Source organism: Arvicola amphibius, chromosome 2 (genome assembly GCF_903992535.2).
Source record: "Arvicola amphibius chromosome 2, mArvAmp1.2, whole genome shotgun sequence".
Lineage (NCBI taxonomy): Eukaryota > Metazoa > Chordata > Mammalia > Rodentia > Cricetidae > Arvicola > Arvicola amphibius.
The window spans coordinates 7,260,757-7,281,018 of record NC_052048.2 but is presented as its reverse complement, the minus strand read 5'-3'; the positions used below and the strand labels follow the sequence as shown (position 1 = coordinate 7,281,018).

The following is a 20,262-nucleotide window of genomic DNA, read 5'->3' as shown; positions in this document are numbered from 1 at the left end:
GTGCAAATGACCACCACGTTCAACGTATGCAGTGCTGGTGCAAATGACCACTATGTTCAACATATGCAGTGCTAGTGCAAATGATGACCATGACCAACATATGCACTGCTAGTGCAAATGACCACCATGTTCAACGTATGTACCACAAGTGCAAATAATCACCATGTGCAACATATGCACCATTGGTGCAAGTCACCACCATGTCCAATGTATGCACCGCTAGTGCAAGCACACTATTAGCTGGGCTACTTTCCCAGCCCCTTGCAGAAAGAGAGAATGATACAGTTTGCTATTTTAAAACATACCTTTTTATTTTGAGACAAGGCCACACTTTATAACTCTAGCCAACCCTAAGCTCACCAGAGTAGCCCAAAGGGACCTCAGCTTACCTCCCAGAAGCCCAGCCCCCCAGCCGCTAAGATTATAGGTATGAACCAATACACCAAGAACATACTGCCAGTTTTTGACGATGACACAAAAGCAATTCCGACAGAGTTTTGTCAGCACCTGGTACAAGTGGCCAGCCACAGTAGAGAAATAAATAAATCATCCCGTAGGCGATGGAGCTCCTGAAGCCCTGGGTTCCATTTTCCAGCACCTCATTGAACAGGCACACTGGCACACACCCGTAATCCCATCGCATCTGAGGTAGAGAAGGAAGTGCGAAGCTGAAGATCTTTAACACGAGGAATTGGAAACCAGCCTGGGATAGACGAGACATTTTTCTCAAAAAAAGAAAAGAAACTAAAACAGTCAAACCCACCACCCTAAGAAATCAGAAAATGATATCTTTCCTTTTGTGACCATTTCTTTATATGACATTTTGAAAAGCAGACTATATAGACCTTCAGGGGACAAAGTGCCGCCAGAAGTGCATTCCTCTCATTTTCACCATCAGATTTGGCTCCGGTTGAGCTCCTTGGCTCCCCGTGGATGGGGCGCTGATTGGTCACCCTCCACTCATTTCATCTTAACATTTTCCAGAGTCACCTCAGTTCAACAAACCCACGTTATAGGTGCTCTTACGTCTTGAGATGTCCGCCCAATGCCGCATTTCCTCTTGAGCTCACCTTCTTGTCCCTTTGCCAGTGAAGTGTTACTGACAATTACAGTTTTGATAGTCTATTTGGCCACTATCTGTTCAGAGAAAATGCCATTAATTAGATTAATTAAGTTGACACGTCATTTCCCAACTCACTGGCTAACTTCCTGCCTTTCTTTATTGCCAGAGGAACGCTCTGATAATGTAGCAAACATACCTAGAATAGAAAAGCCATGGATATTTAGCTCTATCTGATGACTTTATAATGAGCACACAGCCCAAGCACAGTTCACCATGGACTAGCATTAGTCAATGGAGGAGCACTGACAGTGGACCAAGTTCGAATTACTGCAGCTCATAGGAAGACGATAGCTGTCCATAAACGACTCACAGGAGATGGGACCTAGTCTGCTGCCTCTAGATAGCTGCATGTGGGTTTTCTAAAGTCCCTGGGGGACTTGTGGCTTCCCCGAGAGGGGAGGAGCTCCACATGTTACCTTACAAAAGCAATGCTCACTCCTCACCCTTGAGCCAATCCCCCAGCCCCATATAACCATCATCTAAGAAATGGAAGCATCATTTTATAAAAAGTAGGCACACGTATATTGTTTTTAACTGAGGGCCACACAAAACTAATGAAAACACTTGTAGAGAAATAAAATGTGCTGTGTTGTTAAGTTAGGGGTGACAGAAAATGCTTTCGGATGTTTTTTTAAGATCTACTTTTTGAATTTTGTGCATGTGTGTGGGGCTGGAGAAATGTGCACACGAGTGTAGGCATGTGTGAAGGCTAAAGAGGGTGTCAGGTCCCTGAGCTGGCAGTTGTGACACGCCAGACATGGGTGCTGGGAACCAAACCCAGGTCTTCTGGGAAAAAAATTAATCCTCTTAATTGCTGTCAGCCTCATCTGAATATATGTTGCAGCATCACGTTTGAAACCATGTGACTTATGTAATTATAAAGTAACTTGTATAATTATAAAGTATAAAAAATCACTTGGAAGCAAAGTGAAATAAATAAACCTAATTTGTAAAAAGATAGAAGAGTACCTACTTAGTTAAGTATTGAGGAATTAAGTTTCTCAATAGCGTGAAATTTTTCTTTTTTTTTTCTTTTTTTTTTTTTTGGTTTTTCGAGACAGGGTTTCTCTGCAGCTTTTTTAGAGCCTGTCCTGGAACTAGCTCTTGTAGACCAGGCTGGCCTCGAACTCACAGAGATCCATCTGCCTCTGCCTCCCGAGTGCTGGGATTAAAGGCGTGCGCCACCACCGCCCGGCTAATAGCGTGAAATTTTGTCTCCAACTGAAAATACCCTAAGAACAAAAGTAACTGCCAAGAAGTCGTAAACTCTTTTATAACAATGTGGCAAGTAATGATATCGTTGTACATATAACAAGTGGAATTATATATGTATAGATGCATATTATCCATGCATACAAATGTGGTGTGTGTGTGTGCTCGCGCGCGCGCGTGCGTGCGTGTGTGTGTGTGTGTGTGTGTGTGTGTGTGTGTGTGTGTGTGTACACTTTGAGAGACTATGGTGGTTTGAGTGAGAATGTCCCTGTATGCTCACATACTTGAACACTTAGTCCCTACTCTTTGAGAAGGTTTAGGAGATGTGGCCTTATTGGAGGAGGTGTGTCACTAAGGGTGGGTTTTGAGATTTTAAAAACCCATGCCATTCTGGGTTAGCATTCTCTCTCTGTCTTTCCCTCCTTCCCCCCCCCCCTTTCTCTCTCTCCCCCCCTCCCTCCAGCCTATGGATCTAGGTGTGAGCTCTCTAGCTCAGCACAGTCGTACAGCCTTTAATCCCAGCACTGCAGGGAATCCCAGCACTGCAGGGATAGAAGGTGGCAGATCTCTGTGAGTTCAAGGTCAGCCTGGTCTACAAAATGAGTTCCAGGGCAGCCAGGACTACAAAGAAATTCTGTCTCAAAAAACAAAACAAATAGATGCCTCGGTCACGGTGTCTTTTCACAGCAATAGAACGATAACTAAGATGGAGATTTTCTTTCAATTTGATCAAGAAGCAAGATTTTTGAAGTAAGAGAAATAAGGATAAATTATATGTTAGGGACATAAAATACAGTAATTCTGACTTTCAGTTTAAGCTGTCGGGGGCTGGAGGATGACTCAGAGGTTAGGAGCTCTCCCTGCTCTTCCAGAGGACCCGAGTTTGGTTCCTGGCACCCATTTTCTCAGATCTTATGGCCACCTGCGGCTCCAGCCCTGGAGGTCTGACACGCTATTCTGCCCGCCACAGGCACTGTGCACATGTTCATAAGTCACATAGACTACACAAATATATACCTAATTAAAAATAAGAAATAAATCTTTAAAATATAAACATGAATAGCATACTTTATCATTATTTTCTCTATTTTGATTTAGGATTTTCAGTGTTTTAATACAGGCCTTCTGGAGCCCACGTGGTCTGGTTTCACTATGTAGCTCAATCTGGCTTTGAAGTCCTAGTCCTCCTGTCTTTACCTCAAGCCTGACTTATTTCCAATTTGTTGGTTTTCAGGGTCTCTCTGACTGGTTTGGAACTCACTTTGTAGATCAGGCTAGCCTTGAACTCAAAGAGAGTCTCCTGCTTCTGCCTCTGAGGGTGGAAATTAAAGACATGTATCACCACACCCAACTTTATTTTAACTTTTTCATATAATTGATTTTATTTACTTACTTATTCTTTACATACCAGTTCCCCCTCCCTCCTCTCTTCCCACCCAACACCATCTTCCCCCCTACCCCACCCCCATCTGCTCCTCAGAGAAAGTAAGTCCTTCCCCGGGAAATCAATTAAGTCTGCCCCATCACCTCCTTGAGGCAGAACTAAGGCCCTCCCCCCATCTCTTAAGAAGATCATGTTATCTCACCATAAAGAATGGGCTCCACAAAGTCAGTTCATGCATTAGAGTTAGATCCTGGTCCCACTGCCAGTAGCCCCATAGACTGCTCAAGTCATACCATCATCACCCATATTCAGGAATCCTAGTTGGGTCCTATGCAGGCTCCCCAGCTGTCAGTCAGGATTCAGTGCTCTCCCACTAGCTCAGGTCAGCTGATTCTGTGGGTGTCCCCATCGCGGTCTTGACTCCTTTGGTCACATTGTCACTCCTCCCTCACTTCAATTGTACTCCAGGAGCTCTGACCAGTGGTCACTTGGGGATCTCTGCTTCTGCTTCCATCTGTTTCTGGAAGAGGGTTCTTGCTTTGTTGGGGTTGTGGACTGTAGGCTGGCTATCCATTGCTTTATGGCTGGTGTCCATTTAGGAGTGAGTACATATTGTATTTGTCTTTCTGGGTCTGGGTTACTTCACTCAGGATGGTTTTTCCTAGTTCCATCCATTTGCTTGCAAATGTCAAGATGTCATTATTTCTTACTGCTGAGTAGAATTCCACTGTGTAAATGTACCACATTTTCTTTATCCTTTCTTCAGCTGGGGGGCATCTAGGTTGTTTCTAGGTTCTGGCTATTATGAATAATGCTGCTATGAACATAGTTGAGCAAATGTCATTGTAATATGAGTGTGCTTCCTTTGGATATATGCCCAACAGAAGTATTGCTGGGCTTTGAAATAGATTGATTCCTAACTTTCTGAAAACCGCCATACTGATGTCCACAGTGGCTACACACGTTTGCACTCCCACCAGCAATGGAGGAGTGTTCTCCTTACCCCACATCCTCTCCAGCATAAGCTGTTACCAGTGTTTTTGATCTTAGCCATTCTGACAGGTGTAAGATGATATCTCAGAGGTGTTTTGATTTGCATTTTCCTGATGGCTTAGGATGTTGAGCATTTCCTCAAATTTCTGCCATTTGAGATTCTGTTGAGAATTCTCTGTTTAGATCTGTACCCCATTTTTAAATGTTTTTTTTTTTGGTAGTTTGATGTCTAGTTTTTAAGTTCTTTGTATGTTTTTGAAATCAGCCCTCTGTCAGATATGGGGTTGGTAAAGATCTTTTCTCATTCTGTAGGCAGCTATTTTTGTCTTGTTGACTGTGTCCTTTGCTTTACAAAAGCTTCTCAGTTTCAGGAGGTTCCATTTATTTATTGTTTCTCTCAGTGTCTGTGCTACTGGGGTTATATTTAAGAAGTGGTCACCTGTGTCAATGCGTTCAAGGGCACTTGCCACTTTCTCTTCTATGAGGTTCAGTGTGGATGGATTTATGTTGAGGTCTTTGATCCATTTGGACTTGAGTTGTGTGCATGGCAATAGATATGGATCTATTTGCATTCTTCTACATGTCGACATCCAGTTATGCCAGCACCATTTATTGAAGAGGCTTTCTTTTTTTCCATTTTACATTTTTAGCTTTTTTATCTAAAATCAAGTATTCATAGATGTATGGGTTAATATAAGGGTCTATGATTCATTCCATTGATACACCTGTTTGTTTTTATGCTCCAAACCAAGATGTTTTCATTACCGTAACTCTATAATAGAGCTTGAAGTCAGAAATGGTGGCTCCTCCAGATGTTCTTTTATTTTACAAGGTTGTTTTGGCTACCCTGGGTTTTTTGTTACTCCATATGAAATTTAGTATTGTTCTTTCGAGGTCTGTGAAGAATTGTACTGGGATTTTGATGGGCATTGTGTTGAATCTGTAGATTGCTTTGGTAAGATTGCAACTTTTACTATGTTAATACTACCTGCTCATGAGCATGGAAGATCTTTCTATTTTCTGATATCCTGTTCAACTTTGTTCCTCAAAGATTTAAAATTTTTGTCATACAGGTCTTTTACTTGTTTGGTTAGAGTTACCCTGTGATATTTTTTGTTATTTGTGGCTATTGTGAAGGGTTTTCTTCTGATTTTGTTGAATATATTTTCTGTGCTTTTAAGTTGGAGTTCTTCTCCTTCTTCTATCCCCATTACTCTTTTTTTTTTGTTTTGTTTTGTTCTTGTTTGAGAGACAGGGTTTCTCTGCAGCTTTGATGCCTGCCCTGGAACTAGCTCTTATAGACCAGGCTGGCCTTGAACTCACAGAGATCTGCCAGCTTCTCCCTCTCAAGTGCTGGGATTAAAGGCGTGTGCCACCACCACAGGGATATCCCCATTATTCTTAGGTTTGGTCTTTTCATGGTATCCCAGGTTTCCTGGATATTTTGTGTTTGTTGGATTTTATATTTTCTTTGACCAATGAATCCAATTTTCTCTATTGTATCTTCAACGCCTAATACTCTTTCTTTCATCCCTTGTATTCTGTTGTTTATGCTTGTATTTATGGTTCCTGATCATTTACCTAAATTTTCCATTTCCAGAATTCGCTCAGTTTGTGTTTTCTTTATTGCCTCTATTTCAGTTTTCAAGTCTTAAGTCATTTCCTTAACCTATTTGATTGCTTTTTCTTGGTTTTCTTTAGGAATTTGTTGATTTCTTCCAATTTTTGTTTGTTCTTTTCCTCTACTTCTTTAAGGGAATTTTTCATTTGCTCTTTATGGGCTTTAATATTCTTCATAAAGTTATTTTTTAAGGTCATTGTCTTCTGATTCATCTGCATTGGGGTGTTCATGTCCTAAGATTTAGAACCTCTAGTTTCTGGTGGAGCCATATTGCTCTTTATGTTGTTGAGTATATTTTTACCTGGTTGTCTACACATTTCTTTCTCCAATTGGTATAGGTGGAACTTGTGCTCCAAGTGGGTCCCTCTTCCTCCAATTGGTGTAGCTGGGGGTTGTGGCTCTGTTGATTGCTTCTTTGGGTGCAGACAGAGCAGAGCCTCTGGATCACTGCTCCAGATGCAAGTCAGCCTTCCAGCTCTTTTTGTCTTACAGTCCTGGCTGGCACATCCTTGTCACCTCCCTTGACTTCTGCCCTACCACCACAAGCCATGGCCACTGCTCTGATGGCCTTTGCCTCCATTCTGTAGCATGAGTTCTATCTAATATGTCTCTCAACATTCCAACAAAAAAGAACTATTTCAATTTTTAAAAATATTTTTTCTGCTGTGTGTGGTGATACATGTCCCAAATCTCACCAGAGGGAAGGTTGAGGCCAGTGGATAATTTGAGATTGGGCAACAAAGATCAACCTAACTAGCATGTGAAAAGGGGGAAGTCCTAACTATATTCATAGAATTATCATAGAAATATTGAATAAACATTGACAAAACAGGGCTAACAAATTCTTCTAATTTTTACAACGACCAACAACCAGACATCCTTGAGGAAAAGGGGCTAGTCATAGGAGTGGAGTAAAGGACTCATCAGAGACTTTGGGGACATGACAAAGGAACTTAGGAGCCTAGGCTCCCTCTGTCCAAAAATAGAGCAATCTGAGCATTGAGAGGATCAATGGTGGCTGGATGGTGGTGGCACACACCTTTAATTTCACTCAGCACTCAGGAGGCAGAGGCCAATAGGGTTTACAGAGTGAGTTCCAGGGCAGTCAGGGCTGTTACACAGAGAAACTCCTCTAAAAAAACAAAACAAAAGAAGAGGAGGAGGAGGAGGAGGAGGAGGAGGAGGAGGAGGAGGAGGAGGAGAAAAAAGATAAAATGATGAGTTGGATGAACAGCACATGCTGTAATCACCATTCTCTGAGGCTAAATCAGGAAGATCATGAGTCCCACATTCTGTGTGTGTATGTATGTGTGTATGTGCACACATACACATGGAGAAATAAAAATAAGGTTCATAAGCTGCGATAAACTGAAAAACATAAAATTTATACAAATTCAGAGTCTGTAATAATATTAATAGCAATGAAAATAAAAACCCTTTGAGACAATGCTGGAAAACCAATACATGAGACTTCAGTTTCGTGATAATAAGAAAGCCATATGCATTCAGTGGACATCATACTTCTGGCTCTGAAATGCAGTGATATTTCATTTATATTTTAATAAATAAAGCTTGCCTAAAGTTCAGAGAGTAAAACAGCTGTACTGATCTGATGGAGGAGGGTCATCTGTCTATGTGTTACTTTCATTAGTTAATAAAGAAACTGCCTTGGCCCTTTAATAGGATAGAAAATTAGGTAGGCGGAGTAGAAGGAACAGAATGCTGGGAGGAAGAAGGCAGTGGGGCAGACACCATGGAGCCAGCCACCAGGTCAGACATGCTTAATCTTTCCCGGTAAGCCACCACCTCGTGGTGCTACACAGATTACTAAATATGGGTTAAAGCAAGATGTGAGAATTAGCCAATAAGAGGCTGAAACTAGTGGGCCAGGCAGTGTTTAAATGAATACAGTTTCCGTGTAATTATTCTGGGGCTAAGCTAGCCATGCGGGAGCCACTCCTTCTACACTGGTCCATCTTGCAGACCAGGCAGTGGTGACACACATGAATCCCAGTAGCCACACTAGTTTGCCATAGAAACCAGGCGATAGTGGTGCTCGCCCTTAATCCAGCACTAGAGAAGACTATAAAATGGGAGGACATAGCTCTCAGACACAGTCTCATTCTGAGATTGCTGAAGGCAGGATAACCTGAGGTAGAAGTAAGAGCCAGTGGCTGGCTGGTTTTTTGTTTATTTGTTTAGTTGGTTTGGTTTGGTTTGGGTTGGGTTTGGTTTTGGTTTTTCAAGACAGGGTTTCTCTGTAGCTTTGGAGCCTGTCCTGGAACTAGCTCTGTAGACCAGGGGTGGCCTAGAACATAGCCACACAGCCGCACAGCCGCACAGCCGCACAGCCATACAGCCACATAGCCACAAACAAAATTAAGAAGAGAAGAAAAGAAGCAGAGAAAGGTAAAAATCCCAGAAGCAAAAGGTAGATGGGATGATTTAAGTTTAGAAAAGCTGGCTAGAAATAAGTCAAGCCAAGGCTTGGCATTTATCAGTAATAATAAGTGTCTGTGTGATTATGCAGTGGGCCCCTGCTGTGGGAACTCCTTCATCTAATAGCCTTTCAGAGACCAGCCCACTTTGGGTATGGTATCATGTACTATAAATGCAAACAAAAAGTGTGTGCAGCCCTCTTGGCTGCTGGATTCAGTTCCAGTTCCCAATGCAGGACAGTGGATAGCTACTCTTTCTGTGAATTTATCCCCAAATAAATAAACCTTTGTTATACTCCATTCCAGGCTTTTGTGGAACTCTTTTGTATGCCAACAAATTGGCGCCCAATGTGCCCACACATGGCCTGAGTCCATGCCATTGCCAGGCCCTGCTCAGACCCCTGCCTGAGGCCTTCTCCCACCCCACGCAGCTGAACTACCCCTCTGTAGCAGCTGTGTAAGATTTGGCTCAGCTGGCCCACCGCAGCATCTTGGCAATTTGCACCCCCAAAGAGTAAAGACTAAAAAGAAAAAGAAAAAAGAAAACAAGAGATGGGAGCCACTCCTTGCAAGAAAGAGATAGATAGATAGATGTGTATCTAATAATGCTAGGGATTAACAAATAGACATTAGCCCTGGATTAAAACCTTGACTTTGTCATTTACTAACCTCAAAACTGAGTGAGTTACTTCCCCTTTCTATAAAATAAAAGACATCTGGGAGATGTGTGTTTATAGTTTCCAGCACAAGGAAGTCCACAAAATATTAGCTACTGCTTATTTATTCATTTGTGCATCAAACACTTGAATACTACAGAAACTGCTGAGGAAATCGGAGACAGACTGTGTCGTGTATGGCTTAGCTGATATTCCTGTCCTCAAGGGATACATTTTACTGGAAAGTTTCATTAAAGGTGCATGCACTTTGTGTCCTTTGAAGAGTAATGGGAGCCACTTTTCAAAATAGGAATGGGAAGATGGCTCGAGGGTTAAAACTACTTACTGTTCTTTTTTTTAATAAAAAATTGTATTTACTTAGAAGCATTCAGAATGTCAACAAAACAACTGCAAATTTTTTTGCAATTACAGAGTGGTATTCAGTTAACAGAACAACAATTATCTTCGTATAAGCTGCATCAGAGACAACTGAAGATGAAAAAAAAAACCGAAAACAAAAACAAAAACAAAAAAAACTACCGTCCCCATATATAACTAATTTGTGCAGTGCACCAACAAGAACCTGCTTTAAATTTCCATGCCAATTTACAACCCCCAGACTGTACCAGGCAAGGGTAGTGGCTATTGAAAATACCACCAGGACAGGGCTATCTAAAGACACATTCGGTAGTGTGTTAACTGTACAAAAGAAGACACTGTACAGTTTAAAAACAAATCTTACAAAGCCTTACATTTCAATTTTTTTCTTTAAAAGGAGTGAGTTGTGTACAGGGGGGGTTATAGACAAGAAAAAAACTGCGCTAGAACCAACTTATTCATCATCATCATCTTCTTCTTCCTCATCTTCGTCTTCCTCTTCTTCCTCCTCCTCTTCATCCTCTTCGTCCTCCTCCTCATCTTCCTCTTCCTTCTTTTTCTTGCTCTTTTCGGCCTTGACCGCCCCCTTCTTCGCTGCATCGGGTTTTCCTTTAGCTCTGTAGGCAGCGATATCCTGTTCGTGCTCCTCCTTCAGCTTGGCAGCTGTCTTTTTGTAGGGCTGCTTGTCATGTGCAGCGGTGTTGTTCCACATCTCTCCCAGGTTTCCACATCTCCAATGGATAAGCCAGGGTGTTCTCCTTTGATTTGGGGGTGATACTCAGAACAGAACAAGAAGAAGGCCGAAGGAGGCCTCTTGGGTGCATTGGGGTCCTTGAACTTCTTTTTGGTCTCCCCTCTGGGGGGGGGGGGATGTAGGTTTTCATGTCTCTTTCATAACAAGCCTTGTCAGCCTTGGCCATGTCTTCAGATTTCCCCTTTTCTTTAGCAGACATGGTCTTCCACCTTTCTGAGCACTTCTTAGAGAACTCTGAGAAGTTGGCAGAAGCATCCGGGTGCTTCTTCTTGTGTTCCTCCCGGCAAGTTTGCACAAAGAATGCATACGAGGACATTTTGCCTCTCGGCTTCTTAGGATCTCCTTTGCCCATGTTTAGTTGATTTTCGTCCGCAAGGCACAGAGTCGCCCAGTGTCCTTCCGGCTCTCGCTTGCCCCGGCGCTGTCGGCTCAGCGGTTAAGAGCATTGCCTGCTCTTCCAAAGGTCCTGAGTTCAATTCCCAGCAACCACATGGTGGCTCACAACCATCTGTAATGAGGTCTTGTGCCCTCTTCTGGCCTTCAGGCATACATGCAGAAAGAATATTGTATACATAATAAATAAATTAATTAATTTAAAAAAAGATGCTCGGTCATGTGCTATTGCCTGGCCTGTCTGCACAGGCGCTTTGTGCTGGGTGTGGTGGTACACCTCTTTAGTTCCAGCACTTGGGAGTCAAAGACAGGTGGATCTCTGTGAGTTCAAGACCAGCCAGGGCTACTTAGTGAGGTTCTATCTCAAACTAAAAAACAAAACAAAACATTGTTCTACTTACTGTTCTTGCGAAGGACCTGGGTTGACTTCCCAGCACCCACGTGGTAACTTGCAAACCCCTATAACGCTATGCCCCAGTGTTCTGATGCCCTCTTCTGGTTTCTGTGGACACTGCATGCTTGTGATTACCAAAGAGACATTAGCACATACATATGTGCCAGCAAAATACTCTACCCATAAAATAAAATAAATCTAAAACAACCCCCAAAGAGTTAGAGCAAAAGAGGGGGCAATGCAAAAAGCACACACAGAAGAGGTGCAAGAAATTAACTTTCAGTTATGGTTTGAATAGTAGTGTCCCCCACAGGCTTAGGGATCTACCACAAACTCCGACAAATGCTTGAGGACAAATACTTGGTCCTCAGATAGCAATATTTTGTCAGGAATAACAGCTTTAAGTGCTGGAGCACAGTGGGAGGAAGAAGTAACAGGGGACATGCTTTTGAAGAGCATGTGAGGTCTCCATCCCTTCCTCTCTCACCCTTACCCCTGGCCTTCCCCACCACAAGGTCCCCCTAGCAGGATGCTCAGCCCACATGGATGGGGCCCAGAAACCACGTATACCGAAACTGTAGAGCAAAGTGATGTTTCTCCCTTTTAGTTGTTTGTGTCAGATGTTTGTCCAGAGGACACAAAGATGTAACCCACTTCTCCAAAATAACCTACTACAATTGTGGATTTCCCTGTTCACTACAATAAGTTTATTATTGTGTACATGTATATATTAGATGTTACTCAGAGCCCACAGGAACAAGGTAGTTGTATCTTCCAGAAACTGAACTTTTTTATTATTATAAACTAATAGACTTTTTAAAAAGATCAGTAAATGTATTTTTATTTTCTCAAGACTTGATTTTTATTTCTTTCTACTCTATCCCTATCTATCTATCTATCTATCTATCTATCTATCTATCTATCTATCTATCTATTATCTATCATCTACCTATTATCTATCTATCTATCTATCTATCTATCTATCTATCTATCTATCTATCTATCTATCATCTACCTATCTATCATCTACCTATCTATCTATCTATCTATCTATCTATCTATCATCTATCATCTATCTATCTATCTATCTATCTATCTATCTATCTATCATCTATCTATCTTTGTCTATCATCTATCTATCATCTATCTATCTATCTATCTATCATCTATCTATCTTTGTCTATCATCTATCTATCATCTATCATCTATCTTGAGGCAAGGTCTCTCTATGTAGTCCTAGTTGTCCTGGAACTCACTATGTAGGACAGGCTGGCTTTACGCCTACAGAGATCCCACTGCCTCTGCCTCTGGAATGCAGAGAGTAAAGGTGCACACCACCATGCCTGGCTCTTATTATGTGTATGTGTGTACGTCTGTGTGGGAATATGTGCTCCCAAGGTGCTGACAGAGGCCAGAAGACAGTGTTGGATACTCTGGAGCTGGAGTTTCAGATGGTGCTGCGCTATCACATGGGTACTAGGAAGCAAACTCGCTCCTCTGCGAGAGCAGGAAGTGCTCGTAACCACCAAGCCATGTCTAGCCCCTCTGGTTTTTTCACCTGTATTAAGAAAGCCAGGTCAGCTTCTTGGAGGAAAATACTCTATTTCTTTTGGTCACCTTCACAGCTTATAAATTTTGTTTACTATAAGCAGTGTGTTTGTATAAATGAATCTGAAAACAAAGGCCTCATCCAAGTGGTTATTTCTCTATCTGTTATTTGATCAACCTTTGACCCTTCCAAATACATTCTCCTCATCTTGATTAGGTTTTATTTTTTCAAAACAAGATGTCAGTATGGCTCTTTATTTATGATATGAGCCGGGCTAGTCTAACCTCATGATCTCCCTGCCTCAGCCCTCCAGGAGCTGAGATCACCGGTTCGTGCTGGCATGCCCAGGTCATTCATTCCTTTTCCAGACCCTTTAGGACCTTCTGCCCTTAGGGCTGCATCTTCCCCCACACCTCTGAGTGCTCTGAGATGTTTCCTCCCTCCTAACCACAGGGCAGCTCTAGCCGAAGACTTGTGAGCACAAAAATAGGCCCTGTGGTTTTATATTTTAAGAAACTGGGTTAACATGGAAATTTGTCTATGTTTTGTGAACACCCCCTCTTTTCTTTCTGTACTACATAAACAATGTCTAATTTTAACATTCTATTTCAGTGATCATATTTTCTGCAAGTACAAAAATCTAGAGGCAAAAAATTGAGTGTGATTGTATCTTGAAGGAAAATACACAAGATTAGAATTAGGGGCCAGTGTTGCCACTGTTCTTAATGTTGCCAAAAACCTAACGTGACCCAAGGCTTTATGGTATCTTTCTCTAGAAACACACACACACACACACACACACACACACACACACACTCACGCATGCATGCACGCACGCACGCACGCACGCACGCACGCGCACACACACATATGTTTTTCTTACTGTTGATCTTGTTTCCCCTACATTAAGGTGGTCCTATTCAAATTTGACCCAAATAAGCCTTCCTTCAATATTTAATGATAACACGCTGTACAAAACAGAAGATCTGTAGGTTAGACCTCAGAAGAAGGCCAACGTTTCTCTGTGTCACCCATTCTGGTCTGGAAATCACATTCTAGCCCAGGTTAGTTGAAAACTCACAGCAATCTTCCTACCCAGTGCTGAGATTAGAGATGTGAGCCTGCATGCCCTGATTCTTTTTCTTTTAGATAAGACCTTATGTAGCCCAGGCTGGCCTCGGGCTCACTACATAGCCAAAGCTGGCCTTAAATTTCCTCCTGTCTTAGTTTCCCAAGTGCTAAGAGCATAGCCGTGTACACTTTCTGGCTATCAGAAAGTCACAAGTTAAGTGCATGGGTAAAATACCTGTGAATGAAAGGTGTGACTATAATAAATGACAGCAAAAAATGATTTCAAAAATAAGTACAAAAAATTAATAATAGTCTGGGAGTGAACATGGCAGAACCCTCATGTCAAAGGTAGAATTTGATGGAAAGCCAAGGGTTCATGTATATGACTGTAAAGCCAGCACTCAGGACACTGAGGCAGGGGTGTATTGATACGTAGGATCTTGAAAAGAGGACAGAATTTTAGTTAGACATTTTGAAAATATTTTTATTTACATATATGTATGTGTTTGTGTGTTGTTGTAGAAGAAAGTTATAGAAAAATAGAGAAAAAGAAAAGCCCGGAGACAAAACATAGTCAAAACAAAGTAAGTTAAGAAAAGCTGGCTAAGCAGGACTGGAACTAAATAAGCATGTGATCAAACTGGACTCTCTGAATGTGGCTGACAATTGGAGCCGACTGAGGAGCCAATGATAATGGCACTGGAATTTGTCTCTACTGCATATACTGGCTTTTTGGGATCCTAGTCTATTTGGATGCACACCTTCCTAAGGCTGGAGGAAGCGGGGAGAGCCTTGGACTTTCCACAAGGCAGGGTACCCTGCCCTCTCTTAGGACTGGAGGGGGAGGAGGAAGGGTGAGTGGGGGAACAGGAGGGAAATGGGAGGAGGGGAGAAAGGGGAGATTTTGAATGGTATTATTTATAAATTGATAAAAAATAAAATGAAAATAAAACAAAATTTTTAAAAAAAGAAAAAAGAAAAGCCAGTGTGATTTGTCTGGGAGCTGAGTTATGGGTTTCCTGAAGAGCCAAAAGAGCAAGAATAAAAATACAAACAACTACATATGTGCATGAGTTATGTGCACAATGTGTGTACAAGGGCCAGAAGATCACCTGGAACTGGAGTTATAGGCCCTTGTGAGCCACCCAAAGTTTTTCACTGGGAACTGAACTGGGGCCTCTGCAAGAGAAGTAAGCAATCTTCACCACTGAATTTTCCCTCCGGCGTTTGTGTTGGACATGTTTGATTGAATCAAAATCTGAACAATGGAAATTCAGTTTAAAATACTTGAGAGCAAATGGCCTAAATGAGAAACAATGACAAAGTTAGTTTGACAAAAAGTGGGATTAGTGCAGAAAGGTGGGGAACTTAGAAGAAATAAAAGTAATGTCTGGAAAAATAACACGACAGCCAGAACTGGGAAGGAGGTGACCCAACAGTCAAAGGATGTGTGCTGTCAAAGGAGGTTGCGGAAAGAAACCCTGGTAAAGCTGCTGTATCTTGCAGTGACCATCATATGAGATTTCAGGATAAACTAAGTTAGCACAAGCACAGTGGCAATGTTTGTGGACAGGAGGCCTGAGAACATCGCTGAGTTGCCTTGTGGTTGGTGAACATCAAGTGGACCAAGGAATCTGATGAGTGCAGAGATGAAGAAGGATGCACAGCTCTGTCTAACAGAGTAAAGAAGCAGTAGTGGTGTTGTTAGAACAAAAGTCAGGAATGGAGGAAGATGAGCCCAGAGCCAGCAATGTGACTCTGTGCAGAGAGTACTTGCCCAGCACGTGTAAACCTCTGGAATTGGTCCCCAGTATCATGTAAACTGGGTATTGAAGATGTGTAGAGGAGGCTGCTTAGCCCCAAAATAATCACACAGAAACTGTATTGTTTAAATCACTGCTTGGCCCATTGGCTCTATCTTCTTATTGGCTAACTCTTATATATTAATTTAACCCATCTCCATTAATCTGTGTATATCCATGTGGCTGTGGCTTGCTGGCTAAAGTTCCAGCGTCTACCTCCGGCAGGGCTACATGGCTTCTCTCTAACTCCTCCTCCTTTCTCCCAGCATTTTGTTTAGTTTTCCCCACCTAGCTCTGTTCCCCTATAGCTCTGCTATAGGCCCAAAGCAGTTCCTTTATTAACCAATGATATTCACAGCAAACAGAGGGGAATCCCACATCACCTTCCTTTTCTGTTTAAATGAAAAGGAAGGTTTTAACTTTAACATAGTAAAATTACATGTATCTGCTTTATCTTTTATCATAACTAAGGAAAACTATAACTATCAATTCTTCAACTCCATCAAGGACTCCAGAAGGATATATTACCTAAATACATTGTAAAGAGCTTCCAAAACTCTAGAATTGACAGAGACATCTTGCTGCCTGGACAGTCACCCAAAGGTCTTCTGTACCATTGGGGCATCCATGTTCAGCCTACAGGCCCATAGTATCCAGCAGACTTTTCCACAAAGCAGGAAATTTCAAAGACAGTTCTGCCTATAATGATGGTTTGTCAGTCACTTTCTTCTGTGTCCTGCAGAATGTCTCGTGGACTCTTTCATGAAGCAGGAACCCTGAAGGATGATCTTACCTTTAGTCAAGTTCAGCAGTCATTTCTCTGCAGGTCCTGCATGTCCAGTTCATCAAGCAGTCCAGGCAAGAGCAGTTACTTGCTCAAATGGCTAACCAACTCCATAAGTACCCTCTTCAATGCCCATCTTCCTCTGGAAGTAGATTGGTACTACCAGGAGCAGATGTGTCTCACTATCATGAAAAGTCCTAAGTTCTTAAACAGAACCCTTAAGTTATTTAAATGCCATGTTCTACAGTTCTTTGACGTGGTTGAAGATTACCTATCTATGCGGAAAACAATTTCTATGTATCTAAAGAACCTGATTAGCCTAACTATAAGTGTTACAAACATGTATGACTATTGACCTCTAATTCTTAATACCTACATATCTTAAATAATAAGGTCAGTGTGTATATGGGGCACAGCAGAGAGAAAAGGAAGAAAGTTCAGGAAGCCAGACTGGAGCCTCGTGTAGACCTCTGAAGATATGCTGATGTCAGATACCAACAAACATGGCTGACCATGACTAGAAACTTACAATGACTTCTCCACCTCTAAGGAAACCAGAAACCAAGCCACCGAATTAGAAATTTGTCCAGTGTCTGAAGAGAAAGACAGAACAGAAGCCTGTGGCCTTTTGTCTGGCTCCTGAAAGAACTGCAGAGAGATCCCGCTGGGAATCAACACCCCTCAGTAGGAAAGAGTCCTGGTTTGGGTTGTAGCGCAGATGATTATCAAAGAGCTTTTGAACCTCCCTTTTTCTGAGTGGCCTTACCAATGTGACCTCTGATTCATCTTTTCTATTTATTTATTTAGTTAGTTAGTTAGTTATTATGTATACAATATTCTGTCTGTGTGTATGACTGCAGGCCAGAAGAGGGCACCAGACCAACAGATAGTTGTGAGCCACCATGTGGTTGCCGGGAATTGAACTCAGGACCTTTGGAAGAGCAGCCAGTGCTCTTAACCTCTGAGCCATCTCTCCAGCCCCTGATTCATCTTTTCTACAATGAAACAGAATTCCATGTTTTGTGGTTATCTGTCTCTACAGAAGTTCCCATGGAATTAATCAGTTCCCATTAGGAATCGTGGGTTTGGGTCAGTCCCAGGTTTGGGGGGGGGGTCTACCAATAGAGCAAGCAGGGGTAGGGGTGTCCCTACCACCTACAGCTACTGTTTAATTACCATGTTGGAATGCTCGACTGTTTTGTGTAAAAACTTATTTAGAAAATGCAGAGACCACCTTTCCATCAAAGCATAAAGAAAAACCAATTCTTTCATAGTCCTGCTATACTGAGAAAGGCACTAATTTCATTATGATGTTAAAAAAGAGTAAGGTCAGGCAGAAAATCCTAATGGAGATGTAGAGAGAGAGTAGGCAGAGTTGAGAATATACCATGTAGCTGCCAAAGTAGAGAGATGCCCCGAAACCTTACTGGTAAACCATGAGGCTCACGGTAAAATATAAAATAATAGGAATGAGTTAATTTAAGATGTAAAAGTTAGTTAATAAGAAGCCAATATTAATAATATTAATAATTAATATTGGCCAAGCAGTGTTTTAATTAATATAATTTCTGTGTAATTATTTTGGGTCTGGTAGCTGGGAAATGAATGAGCAGTCTCTGCCTACAGGGCATGGTGGATGGTACACACCTGTAATCACAACATTCAGGAGGTACAGGCAAGATGATCAGGAATTCAAGGTCATCCTTGACTACACAGAAATCTCAAGGCCAACCTGAACTAGAAGAGATCCTGCCACCCCTCAAAAATATAAAATCAAAACCAATGAGACCAGCTGTGAGCATAATGGGTTCCATGGAATCCTCCAGCTCTTCCAACTTTTTCTGACCACTCTGAACATGTAGGAGCTTACCAACATTTATGATGCTTCTGCAGGCTGGTTTGCCCATTGCTCTGTCTTGTACCCTTTTGTGTTGCAGCTTGCACAGATAGAGAACTTTCTTGACCACCAGTACCCAAATCATGATACAGTGACTTCTTACTATGAAAGCTTGGCCTTAGCTTAGGCTTGTTTCTAACTACCTTGCATAATTTAAATTAACCCATTTCTATTCATCTATGTGCTGCCACATGGCTTGTGACTCTTACCTCCCCTTTTGCATGTCCTGCTTCCTCTCGTCTTCAATGGCATCTAGATTCATCTCCTCTTCTTTTCTCTATGCCTAGGAGTCCCACCTGTTCTCTCCTGCCTGGCTATTGGCTATTCAGCTCTTTATTAAACCAATCAGAAAGCTCCTTGGCAAAGATTCAGCTTCAGTGTATAAAAAGATTATTCCACAACACTGCCTTACCTGTGCTGTGGATTTACAAGGCTGTTGTTTTGGTTCTGGCAGTAAGGTAAGGGAGCATCTGTGGTCCTGTGACAAGACAGATTTGCTGTTGTTCCATGATGTCAGGCAGCATTCCAACAGGCAAAAGCTGTCTTCTAGTAGAACTTGCTTTCATTGTTGACAGTTTGAGAAGGGGACCCAGAAGCTGGACCCTGTCAACTCTTTCCCTGCAAAGTTACTTTTCCTGATCATGGGGCCTAAAAAAATACCCAATTAAATTTGGGATTTTTTTGCAACTTATTTAGGGTATAGATTAAAACAAAATGACAAGAATGCCTCATCCCCCTTCCAGTACTTGTTACAATGTTTTCTAGATTCATTTTATGTGTGTGATGTTTTTGCCTGCATGTATGTATGTATGTATGTATGTATATGTGTGTATATATGTATGTATATATGTGCATCATGTGTGTGCTGTGCCCATACACACATCAGAGGAGAGTCGTAGATCCTCTGACACTAGTTTTAGGCTCTTGTGAGCCACCATATGGGTGCTAGGAACCAGACCCAGGTCTTCTTTTTTGGTATTTGAAACAGGGTTTCATAGCTTAGGCTGTTCTTCAAATCATGACCTTGAGCCCTTGATTCCCCTGTTTCTTCCTTCCAAGAGCTAGGACTACAGGTGTACACTACTGCACCGGACAATTATTTTTAAAGAGTTTGTTATGTTGTTTTATAGTGATAAGGATTGAACCCTAGGCCCTACACATGCTGGTTATGTGCTCTTATCTACCCTATCCCCAGACTGCTTGAATTCTCTCTCTCTCTCTCTCTCTCTCTCTCTCTCTCTCTCTCTCTCTCTCTCTCTCTCTCCTTTCTTTCATTCTTGACTAGCATGTAAAGAAATGCATTTTACCGTGACATTTTCATATAAACACATATCCATATGGAGCACATACACATGCATACATACATACGTTAGCCTTTGTTCTTGCTTTTCTCTCCACTGTCCTTACCTATATCCCATTCGTCCTCTTTTCTGGTCTCCTCTCTTCCCCTAAGTAATCCCCCATTTTGTTTCTTGTCACATATATTCTGCTACTCTGTCTTTTTTTCCTCTACTCCACTTTTTAAATCTTCTTCTCCCCTTTCATATTGGCTTTTCTATGTTCACATGTGTATAATTTTAAATGTTCTAATTGTAAGAAAAATGCAGCATTTTTCTGCATGTGTGGCTTTTACCTTTTCTTTTGGAAGCTGTCTGTGTGGACCCCAGCACACGCTGGGCCAGCACTCTGCCACTGAGGTACATCACTCAACCAAGACATATAACTCAACCATGGGCTTACCACAGCCCTCCCGCCCACCACCTTGCCCAGAGCCTAGTCCGTCTAAGAGAAAGCCAGGATGGCTTTCATAGTC

The 20,262-nt window shown here is 42.0% G+C and overlaps 1 pseudogene; it reads right to left on the bottom strand.

The window, feature by feature from the left end:
- Nucleotides 1-10,259: 10,259 nt before the first annotated feature.
- LOC119808042 lies at nucleotides 10,260-10,911 on the bottom strand (annotated as a pseudogene).
- Between the last annotated feature and the right edge of the window lie 9,351 nt (nucleotides 10,912-20,262).